This window comes from Tachyglossus aculeatus, chromosome 11, assembly GCF_015852505.1.
Source record: "Tachyglossus aculeatus isolate mTacAcu1 chromosome 11, mTacAcu1.pri, whole genome shotgun sequence".
NCBI lineage: Eukaryota > Metazoa > Chordata > Mammalia > Monotremata > Tachyglossidae > Tachyglossus > Tachyglossus aculeatus.
This window is the reverse complement of record NC_052076.1, coordinates 6,587,876-6,600,475: the sequence shown is the minus strand read 5'-3', so window position 1 is coordinate 6,600,475 and position 12,600 is coordinate 6,587,876. Positions and strand designations below refer to the sequence as shown.

The 12,600-nt window shown below is 45.4% G+C and overlaps 1 non-coding gene across 1 annotated transcript; it reads right to left on the bottom strand.

Moving 5' to 3' along the window:
- Nucleotides 1–3,668: 3,668 nt before the first annotated feature.
- LOC119935368 lies at nt 3,669–3,806 on the bottom strand. The gene has a single exon (XR_005453252.1). It is a non-coding gene; the product is annotated as a small nucleolar RNA SNORA7 (small nucleolar RNA).
- Nucleotides 3,807–12,600: the final 8,794 nt, after the last annotated feature.

Here is a 12,600-nt window from a genome sequence, read left to right as displayed (position 1 = left end):
GTCGGACAACCTGATCACCTTGTAACCTCCCCAGCGATTAGAACAGTGCTTTGCACATAGTAAGCGCTTAATAAATGCTGTTATTATTATTATTATTATTAATATTATTCTCTGGGCCTCTGTTCCCTCATCTGTAAAATGGGGATGAAGACTATGAGCCCCACGTGGGACAGACAACCTGATCACCTTGTATGCTCTCCAGCCCTTAACAGTGCCTCACACATAGTAAACAAATGCCATTATTATTATTATTATTATTATTATGAGTTAAATCAAGTTGGGCATCCCTGTCCCACATCAGGATCACAGTTTAGGAGGGAAAACAGGCAGAAATTGCCATTTTGCAATTCTAATGAGAAGTTAGAGGATTTGCCCAAGCTCACCTAGCAGTCAGTAGCAGCATTGGGACTAGAACCCAGAGCCCCCAGCCTCCACTTTGGGGCCATCTTCACTCGGTCACAGTTACTACCTCCATTTCTATCCTCTACACTGTAAACTCACTGTGGGCAGGGAACATGTCTGTTATATTGTACCCTCCCAAACATTTAGTACAGTCCTCTGCACATGGTAAGTGCTCAGTAAGTATCATTGACTGATGATTCTGAGGGGAAGCTGGACTTTGCCTAGGAGCTGCTCTCAGAAAGGGATTGAACACTGCAAAAATGATTAAAAGGAGATGAGGAGGACAATGAGAGGCAGTGTGACCTAGTTGATAGAGCCCGGTCCTGGGACTCGGAGGACCTGGGTTCTAATCTTGTCTAATCTTCCACTTGTCTGCTGTGGAAACTTGGGCATGTCACTTCACTTCTTTGTGCCTCATTTCCCTCATCTGTAAAATGTGAGCCCGTGTGGGACATGGACTGCGTCCAAACCTATGGTGGTATCTACCCCAGTACTTAGTACAGTGCCTGGTACATAGTAAGTACTTAACATATACCATAAAAGTAGAGTTGTGACATGAATTTAGCATTCTCAATAACCACTGAACAGGTGGGTGGGGGCTTGGACTGGGTTTCAGTTGGCAGGGGGAGGGGAGGGCAGCTTCTGACACAGTCCACAAGGATGTCTCAGATGGTGAGAAGTTAAAAAGAAACTCTCAAATGCAGTCAGATTCCCCATAGGCCTGAGGCCCCAACCTCTATCCAGCAGCTAGCAGCCCGGCTTCTAGCTAAGCAAGCCTGTTCTCTTTACCTACCATCTTTGCCTCCTCTGCCCATAACCTAGAAAGGTCGGACAAGATTGAATTTCTTTTCACCATTCTGATAAGTGGAAGGAAACATCTGGGGTGGGAAGCAAAGCGAGTCAAAAGAAAAATAATAAAAATTTGAGTTGTGGTGTATGCATGCATGGGTTTTTTTATTTGCTTCTACTTACTAGGCACCCATTTTTATTAAAATAAAATTTATGGGTTGAAATGTCTGGGTGTGCGGAGAGGACAAAAGGCTGAAATCTAAGAAGATCCCAAGGTTTCAATTGGGAATCTAGAGAGCTCAAAGTGTTGGATTCTTTGCAAGGGACAAATGCTGGAACACTCATTTCTGTCTACTAAACTTTTGGGGCAGTCCCTGCTCAGAGAGCACACCTGGACTAGGAACATCAGATTTATTGTCAGTTTCCTAAGACATATCAAGCAGCCTCACCCCACCCACCTCCTTATAAATCAGGTGCTGAAAGCACTTAAAATGAGAAGCCAGACGAAGAGATGTGTAACACCAGGGATCAAAAGCTCAAGGCACTTGGCTCAACTAGCCATGCTCCTGTGTGAGTCCAGGGTGGAGGAAAGAGCAAGGGGAAATTTGTTAGGGTGGTAGTGGGGAGGTGTAGCAGTGGTGAAAGGACAGGGTAATTTTTTTTTTTCTGGAATGAGAGCAGAGCACTGATTAGACGGTTTGCATCAAACTGTCTCTGGTGACAGATTTACAGGGTACTGTGCTGGGATAATTGCTTCCCAGAGTTAGGAGCAAGAATCAATCAATCATTGGTATTTACTGAGTGCATACTATATGCAGAGCACCATACGAAGCACTTGGGAGGATTCAATAATAATAATGGTATTTGTTAAGCGCTACGTGCAAAGCAGTGTTCTAAGCACTGAGAGGAATACAAGGTGATCAGATTGTCCCACGTGGGGCTCACAGTCTTAATCCCCATTTTACAGATGAGGTAGCAGAGGCACAGAGAAGTTGTGACTTGCTCGAAGTCACACAGCTGACAAGTGGCAGAGCCGGGATTAGAACACATGACCTCTGACTCCCAAGCCCGTGCTCTTTCCACTGAGCCACAAGACAACAGAATTGGCAGGTACGTTCCCTCCCATAATGAACTTACAGTCTAGAGGGGGAGACATTAATGTGAATAAGTAAGTACTTTACAGTATATAAAGGAGGAAGTATATGACAGACAGGAGATCATTCTCCACCTAAATAAAGAAATGGATTCACCATCATCAGAACTGACCAAGCATCTATCAAGTGCAGAGCACTGTTCTTAGGGACTTTGGAGCACTCAGTGTGGCCTATGTCAAGGGTGAGGGCTAAAGGGTGTCTGCTACTGTTGAGGCCTCAGTCTGTTCTGTGATAGGCTACTCCACTAGTCTCACAGTAGGTGCCAGGAGGCACAGAACAACTGAGAGAGAGTGTGGATTACTCGGTACAAGCCATCACCACTACCTGCAAAAAAACACTTCTACTAGTGATGAAGTAAGCTTTTTCCTTAATCTCTGGTGTCTAAGCACTGCTTAATTTAAATGTCAAGAGGCCAGAAAAAGGGGTCCAATCTATTTTCATAGGCACAATTGCCACGGTTGCAAAATCAATCAGTAGTTATTGAGCAGCTATGATGCTCAGATCACTGCACTTGGGAGAGTACAATGGAGTTAGATGTTATATCTCCCTCAAGGAATTTACATTGTGGCAAGGGACAGAGACATTAGGGAAAGAGCACTGGTCTGGAAGTTACAGGACCAGGGTTATAATCTTACCTCTGCCAATTTCCTGCTGTACAAGTTGCTTAACATCTCAGCGCCGGCTGCCTCATCTGTAAAATGAGGAAAATACCTGTTATCCTGCCTACTTAGACTGTGAGCTCCATGTGGGACAGGGACTGTATGCAATCTGATTAATTTATAATCTCCTCCAGTGCTTAAAACAGTCCTTGACATATAATAAGCACTTAACTAGTACCATAATAAAAATAGAAGGAAGATGGGATCAGTACATGACTTAGTATTCTAAATAATAGGGGATGTGAGATAGGCACATAAGTGCTGAGGGTGGAGTGAGATTGATGGAGGGACAGGGAATCGAGCTTGGTTGAGAAGAGTCACAACGTTATGGATGGAGTGCTTGTTTGGGAGTGAGAAGGACCTGTGTCCTAATCCCATCTCTGCCACTTGTGTGCTGTGTAACCTTGGACAAATCACTTCACTTCTCTATGACTCAGTTCTTGTCTTATGCCGTCGAGTTGTTTCCAGCCCATAGCGACACCACGGACAGATCGCTCCCAGAATGCCCCACTCTCCATCTGCAATCATTCTGGTAGGGGATCCATAGAGTTTTCTTGGTAAAAATACAGAAGTGGTTTACCACTGCCTCCTTCTACACAGTAAACTTGAGTCTCTGTCCTCGACTATTTCCCATGCCACCAGTGCCCAGCACGGGTGAGTTTTGACTTGTAGCAGATTGCCTTCCACTCGCTAGCTACTGCCCAAGCTAGTAATGGAATGGGCAGGCCTCTGCTTGACTCTCCCTCCCATAGCCGAGACTTATAGAGTACTGGAAACCCTCCAGGTGTGACCCTGAGAGAGTATGCCTGTTACCTCATCTTTAAAATTGGGACTTAAGTCTGTAAGCCCCAAGTTGGACATAGATTCTGTCCAACCGGATTGATTTATATATTCTTACACTTCAGTGCTTAGTAAAGTACCTGGCACATAGTAAGTACTTAGCAAATACAATTAAAAAATGGGTAGTGAGGAAAGCGTGGATTTGTGCAAGACACCCACACTCGGGGATTAACTCTCATTAACAGCAGCACTGTCCTCGAACTGAAGGACAACTCCCTGTATTTTAATGTGTGTAGACTGGTAAACTCCTTGAGGGCAAGGGATTGTCCACCAACTCCATTGCACTCTGCCACTTGTCTGCTGTGTGACTTTAGGCAAGTCGCTTCACTTCTCTGGGCCTCAGTTACCTCATCTGTAAAATGGGGAGTGAGACTGTGAGCCCTATTAGGGTCAGGGACTGTGTCCAACCCGATTTGCTTGTATCCACCCCAGTGCTCAGTACAGTACCTGGTACATACTAAGTGCTTAACAAATAACATAATAACCATAATTTGATTCTCTGCCACCACCATTATGATGCTTAGGTCATAATTCTAGCTCCTCCACTTGTTTGCTGTGTGATCATGGGCAAGTGACTTAACTTCTCTGTGCCTCAGTGCCCTCATCTGTAAAATGCTGACTCAATGTTTGTTCTCCCTCCCCCTTAGACTGCGAGTCCCATGAGAGACAGGGATTGTATTGTATCTACACCAGTGCTTTGGGCAGTGCTTGGCACAAAATAAGTCCTTAATAAATATTGTTGTTATTTTGCTCACTAGCTTTCTGGCAGAAAGTTAAACTCCTTCCCTGTTCCCTTAACTGTGGGTTTGAAGGGGACATGTAGAGCTATGTTTGCTGATTTATCCATCAGTGTGTTCCCTTGTGTTTTGAGTCTTTTATTTATAATCCAACCTGCTTTCCTTTATTGCATTTATGCCTACCTCTTCCCCCCCACAATGGATTGTCAGCTGCTCCCAGACACAGATCACTTCTTTTGTGTACTCCTCAAGTGTCCACTACAGCTCTCTGTCCTCAGCTCTCTGAGTCCTAATAACAAGCCTACAGTAGATGCTCAATTGAGTGTCCAGTACATAACTGGTGTTCAACTAAGTGCTGTGCACACAACAGGCATTGAACAGAGTGCGCTTCATACAGCAGATGTTCAGTTCAGTGCCTTGCAAACAGTAGGCATCTAATGCCCTGCCACTGTAGACACGCAGTCAATACCAATGATGCTGATATTGATAATAACCCTAGCTCAGTGTCCAGACTAGAGGATAGAGGAAGATTTTTGTACCCTGATCCCATAGGCCCATGTGGCCAAGCACAGGATCGTGGTGGGAGGGAGGGGTTTGTAGGCATGGATGTGGCTCATTTAGCCTTGAACTGAGTTTTTATGTTGGGATCTTCAGGGATGCATCTGAGGGCAAAGCAGAAGGGAGCAGAGCCCTGATGCAGGGCCAAAATATCCAACCAATCTCTCGACACATGATGCGCCCCACAATGGAAAGGCAGGCAAACTCTGAGAGGAATAAATCATCCATGCAAACCATTCAGGGAAAACATGTAGTGGACTGTGGGCCAGCCTCCTTCTGCTGTTCCCTATCACTCCACATTTCATCAGCTCAGCGGTGAAGTCAGGAGGGCGAGGAGGAGCTCACCAAACCTCCTGGGAAGACGGGCCAACTGTGAATTTCCATCAAGGACTCCAGAGCCAAAGGAGAGTTTTCTTGTCTGAGTTTCCCCCTAACTGTTGCGAGCCAGTCAGGGGAAACTGGAGGAATAATAATAATAATAATAATAATAATAATAATAACCTCTCCCATTCAATACATATTCAATCTGTCACTTAATCCTGTCGGCTCAACCTTCACAACACCCCTAAAATCCACCCTTTTCTCTCCATCCAGATTACTGCCACGTTAATCCAAGAATTTATCCTATCCTGCCTTAATTACTGCATCAGTCTCTGCTGAAATTCCTGTCTCTCCCCACTACAGTCGATACTTCATTCTGCTGCCTGGATCATTTTTTTCTACAAAATCAACCATTCAGTCTATTTCCCACTCAAGAACCTCCAGTGGTTGTCCGACCACATCTGCATCAAACAGAAACTCCTTACCAATAGCTTTAAAGCACTCAAACACCTTGTTCCCCTCCTACCTTTCCACCCTGATTTCCTATTACAACCCAGTCTGCACTCTTTTTTCCTCTAATGCCAACCTACTCATTGTACCTTGATCTCGCCTATCTTGGAGCCAACCTCTTGCCCACACCCTGCCTCCAGCATGCAGCCCTCCCTCTTCATATCTGATCAATGATCATCTCTCCCCACCTTCAAAGACTTATTAAAAGCACATCTCCTCCAAGAGGCCTTCCCTAAGTTCTCATTTCGTCTTTTCCCACTCTCTTCTGTATCACCCTTGCACTTGCATTTTCACCCTTCATTCACCTCCCCCACAGTCCCACAGCACTTATCTAAATGTCCATAACTTATTTATATAAATGTATCTCCCCATCTAGACTGTAAGTTCACTGTGGGCAGGGAACGTGCCTGCAAGCTCCATTATATTGTTTTCTCCCAAGAGCTTAGCACACTGTCCTGCACTGAGTAAGCACTACAATAAAGACCCCTGATTAACAATCACGGTATTTGGAAGGCACTTACTATGTGCCAAGCATTGTGCTAAATGCTGGGGGAGAAACAATGCCATCAGATCAAACACAATCCCTGCCCCAGGTGGGGTTCACAGTCTAAGAGGGAAGGAGAACAGTCATTAAATCCCCATCTCATTGAAAAAGTCAAGCAACCTGTCAAGGTTCTCTGACCCCCAGGCCCAGATTCTTTCCACGAGGCCATACTTGCTGCTTCTTTGTAGATACGTTCCGTGCCCGCAAAGACCTTGCAGTCTAGAGGAGGAGACAGCCATGAAATTGGACAGAGAACAAATAGATTTTAAACACAAACCAGTAGGACAACTAAAACATTAGCTTGTGAGAAGCTGTCAGAAAATGATCCTGCTCAAGGCTAGTGATCATCTGCTCTTGATATTTTCTTGGGGGGTGTTTTTTAATGATGAATGCAGCCTGGGAGCAGCTTCTGAACGTTTTGGGCACCTGAGTGACACAAGGGGACCCTTGGGCCCCAACCTCTGGGAACCAAACAAGAAACAGGCCTCAAGTGTTTAGAACAGTACTCTACACATAGTAAGTGCTCAATAAATATGATTGATTCTGAGCACCCTTTGCATAAGCCTGATTTGGGCTAAATTGCCCTCTGACAAGGGAGGCAGTGAAGGTGGCCTAGTGGATAGACCACAGGCCTGGGAGCCAAAAGGACCTAGGTTATAATACCGGCTCTACCACTCTTCTGCTTTGTGACCTTGGGCACATCACTTAACTTCTCTGCACCTCAGTTCCCTCATCTGTAAAATGGGGATTAAGACTTTGAGCTCCATGTGGACTGTGTCCAACCCTGATATCGTGTATCTACCCCAGTGTTTAAAACTGTGCCTGGCACATAGTAAGCACTTAACAAATACTTATTATTATGATTTTTATTATTTATAAAAGTTTAAAGACATGGCTGGGAAAGCCATCTACCACTGTTGGCAGTGATTTTTCTTTTCTCCAGGCACACCGTAAACAGCCAGCCTAATGATCAAAAGTGTCTCTTTTAGTTGAAGATGCAGAGAAGTAGCTGACATCTTTTATCAAAAAGACAGGCAAGCCTTATCCCATGACAATTCTAGATTATGTATCCCAAGAGATTGTCCTTCCAATGGAGTTTTATCAAGGAAGCCACAGTGCCAATTGTTTATTTTCTGAGTCTGCATAGTTTCAAGGTGTTACCGGCAGGACCGGGGCTGTTGCTGACATGGGTTGTTGTCACGTCATCAGATCTGAGAGAAAATGCGAGATAAATAAATATCAATGTTTTCTTGAATCTCTTTTTGCTATCGCGGCTCCAGGGGGTTTCGGCACTAGCTGGGTACCTTCTCCATTTCATCGCTTTTTTTCCTCCTCCTCTCCAAAAGGGTGGTGGGTAGAAGGAGAAATGGGAGATATCCACACCAGCAGGCTGGCATGGGGATTTGCAGCTCTTTGTTTTCTTTCATTCATTCATTCAATCATATTTACTGAGCGCTTACTGTGTGCAGAGCACTTTACTAAGCACTTGAAAAGTACAATTCAGCAACAGAGACAATCTGTTTCACTGGTGAAGAACCTAAACGTGGGAAATAAATTATTCCAATTCCACTTTTATGGTATAAAACACTTTTAGTTTTCAAAGCCCTTTCCCAACTATGATATTGTTTTAGTTCTGCCAACACCCCTGGGAGGCAGTGAGAGGTAGGAGAGGAGGGTACCATTACCCCCCATTTTACAGATGAGGAAACTGAGGCCCAGAGAGCTTAAGTGATGTATTTGCCTGAAGTTACCCTGCAGGCAGATCAGGATCTCTAACACAGGTCTTGAGCATGGGGCTGGAAGTCACAAGATCTGAGTCTCAACTCTGCCCTGCATTCTCTGGGTGATGAGGGGAAAGTCATTTCATTTCTCTGCATCTTGGTTCCTTCATCTGTAAAATAGGGATCTTATGACCTGCCCCTTCCTACCTCTGAGAGCGTGCCTAGGGCTGAGGCTGGGGTCACCTTGGGTTTGCAAGTGCCAAGTGAGCCGAGACTGTGCTTTCCTCTCTGACTCCCTGCCAGAGCCAACGTTAAGAACTCCTTATGGGCAGGGAACGTGTCTGCTAATTCTGTTGTATTGCGCACTCCCAAGTGCTTACTACAGTGCTCTGCACCTAGTAAGTGCTCAATAAATACCACTGATTGATTGGGCCTAATTGACTGATCATCTCCCCCAGGTATCTTTTCCCCCACCTCCATATACTCCCCATTTTTTGTTGTTTTTAATGGTATTCGTTAAGCGCTTACTATGTCAAGCACTGTTCTAAGCAATGATGCAGATACAAGTTAATCAGGCTGGACACAGTCCCTGTCTCACAAACTCACTGTGGGATGGGAATGTGCCTGTTAGATTGTTGTGTTGTACTCACCCAAGCTCTTAGTAAAGTGCTCTGCACACAGTAAGCACTCAATAAATAAGATTCATTGATGGCACTTCCAATCTAGGTAGGAGGGAGAACGTATTGAATCCCCATTTTGCAGTTGAGGAAGCTGAAGAAGAGAGATGCAAAGTGACGTGTCCAAGGTCACACAGCAGGCAATGGCAGAGCTGGGATTAGAACCCAGGTCCTCTGACTCATAGGCCTGTGCAGGTTACACTGCTCCCTGGCTGTCTCCGTGGTTTCAAAAGTGAGTCCTCAGGAGTGCCAGAAAGACAACACAAACCAAAGGAAGGCTAAGAGCTCTGGGTTGTGATCAGAATGTATTTACTCCATTTTCCTGGCTGAAAACAGCAGAAGTATCTCAAGAGAGGGTGAGCCCAGAGGTGATTAATTCAGAGAAGATCTCAGGCTGGAAATGAATAGGGCAAGCTGGAGCCTGGGGAATGTGGGGTACTTACCTCAGTTGCTGGATTGGGCAAGACCTGTCCTGGCACGTTGGACCCCAGAGGCAGGAACTGGGGCCAATGGAGAGAATTTGGGGCAGATTGTTCCTGGAGGGAGGGGTGAGGGTGTTGGGGTGGTGTCCCAGGGTGGCTTTATGTCACCTGGGCTGGGGCAGAGAGAGGCTGAGGAAGAAGCTAAGGCAGAGAGAGGGGACCGCTTCAGGAGGATGGAGCAGGTGGGAAGGCCCTGTCGATGGTGCCATTTTGAAATGCTCTGGCAGGACCATCCACCTATGCAGTGGAGACATTTCTGAAGAATGAGCCAGAGGCCCCTGGGGTATGAGGGCAGTAGGTCTGCCTGACTTTGACCACGCAGTCTCTGCGTAATGCTGAGGCCATCAGTAATCTTTCAGCCTCTGGTTGGAGAGAGTGTGGCTGAGTGAACAGAACATGGGGTTGGGGGTCAGGAGACCCAAAGTCTAGTCCCACCTCTTCCACTGGCCTGCTTGGTGACCTTAAGCAAACCAACTGCTCTGAACCTCGGTTTCCTCATCTGTAAAATGAGGCTAAGATTTTCTGCTCACCCTACACCCAAGACTGTGGACCCGATGTAGGTCAAGGATGGGGTTGACCTGATGACCCCAGAACCCAGAACAGTGCATGATATGCAGTAACTGGTATTGGAGGCTGGAATTGGGTCATGTCCAGGAGCATCTGTGGTTCTCTGAGCTAGCCCTTTTCCCCCTGCCACACTAGGGAACAGGTAGTGCCATGCTTGGAGGTTGAAGGTCCCTCAGAGAAACATGCTCTCCACCCTGGTTTGCACTGGCATTCAGAATAGTCATCATTTCCCCGTTGTTCCGATTGTAAATCACTCCGGGGATGGACTCCACTTGCCTCCAGCTCATTCTCGGCCTGGAACAGCAGACAACTCCCAGCTCATTTTCCAACTGCCCTTCCGATCCAGGGCAGGGAGGTGGGGAGTCCGCTCTGACGTGGTGATTGATGGCGCCGCTTCTGAGGTTTTAATTGGGAACTTACACGATTGTTTGCGGCAACCTGATTATCTTCCCGGTATCGTTGTGGGGATCTGAGGAGGCTCTTTGTGCAGCCCTGAGGCACATACCAGCCTCCTGAGCCAGCTCTCTCTCTCTGTCTCATGTTGCTGGGTGGGAGGATTTTCGACAAAGAAGGCAGCTTGAGCTGCCTCCAAAAAGATAAAGGTCAAACGTATTGCTCCCTGTTAGAGGAGGAGAAGGAAGTGCGTACTCTACCAAGTGCTTAATACAATGCTCTGCACAAAGTAAGCACACCGTAAATACTGATGATTGATTGATCTGGGAAACTTGGGCAACTCCGGGGAAAGTGGCATGGCCTAGTGGCAAGAGCACGGGCTTGGGAGTCAGAGGACATGGGTTCTAATTCCGGCTCCGCCACTTGTCTGCTGTGTGATCTTGGGCAAGTCACATTATTTCTCTGTGCCTCAGTTCCCTCATCTGTAAAATGGGGGTAAGAATGGAGGCCTATGTGGGACAGGAACTGTGTCTAACCTGATTACCTTTTATCTACCCCATCACTTAGAACAGTGCCTGCCACATAGAAAGTGCTTAACAAATACAATAATAATAATAATAATAATAATAATAATAATAATAATAATAATAATGCCTATTGGCTGACTCTGAGGGTCTTGTGCCAGATATAGGGGTGAATTTCTCTGCCTGGGTGATGTGGAAATGTTACCCAAGGAGGATTCCTGCCGTATTGTCTTTCAATAGATTTGCTCCCATGTTCTGTAGATCAAAGGTCAACCCTCTCTTCCACACTGAACCTAGGAATCTTGGGGGTGAAGCCTCAGAATGACGCAAAGCAGGAGCTTGTAAATCAATGGCAGCTAATGATGAATATATTTCCCTCCTAAAGTGTCCAGGTGTTTATTGCCCCACTGAGGTAGCACAGAATGGCTTGAGAAGCCTAATTATTTCCACTGACTCAATTTCCTTTTAACCTCCAGGTTTCTAGGACAACATCTATTTTTTTAAAATGACCAGAGTTGTGAGGATCATGTGGCTGCATATCTTTCTATGATTTAGAACCATTTTAATCCTGTATACGTCACAGGTTAAATGACCAATCTGTAGGCTGGCCATTGCAGCATTCAAGAATTTCAGATACCTCTTTACCACCATTCGTGTATTTTTATTTAAATCAATCAATAATATTGATAACCCTTAAAAACAGTGACAGTCAAAGCCAGTCTGTATTTACCCTGTGGGGATGACTAAGTTTGTTCTTCTGTTTACTCTTGGTGACATTCATACGTTATTTTGTTTTGAAACTTGCAAGACACTAGCTCTCATGCTCATTGAGGGAGTCAGAAGGCCTTGCCCAAGTGGAAACCTTCTTTGTGGGAATCTGCAATCGATCAATTTATTAATGGCATTTATTGAATTCTTACTATGTGCAGAGCACTGTACCAAGTGCTTTGGGACAGTACAACAGAATCAGCAGCTACATCCCCTGCCTATAATGAGTTTACAGCTTAGAAGGGGAAACAGACAACAATATAAATACAAAAATAAGTAATTTATAATTAATATATAGCTGATATGCAATTTACAATATGCAGTATCATTGGCAGCAGTCATAGAGTTGCTGAGAAAGGAAAATACTGGGCATTGGGGAAACCAGTGCCCTATCAGTGCTGGGCAGGGTATAGACAAGCTGAAAATGGGACTACCTAGTATTAACCCGGATTAATGCCCATGAGACTGCAAGTTGGGTTTTTTTATGGTATTTGTCAAGGGTTTACTATGTGTGAAGCACTGTTCTAAGCACTGGAGTAGATACAAGTTAATCAGTCCACCTGGGGCTCACGGTCTAAATGGGAGGGGGATAGGTATTAAATCTCCATTGAAAAGGTGAAGAAACTGAGGCACAGAGAAATTAAATTACTTGCCAAAGATCACACAGCAGGCAAGTGGCAGAGTCAGGATTAGAACCCAGATTATCTGATTCCAAGGCCTAAGCTCTTTTCACTAGGCCAGCTGCTTCCTTGAGAGCAGGAATCATGTCTGCCAACTCTGTTATTTTGTATTCCCCCAAGAACGTAGTATAGTGCTCGGCAACTGTCAGTGCCACTGACTGATTCACTGAATAGTCACCCCGTCTATCCAACAACTTCTAGAGCAATTTCCATTATCCAAGCCCTTGGCTTGGTCTTTGCAAGGCCTGGAAGTTTTAATCTCCTTTCCATGGCC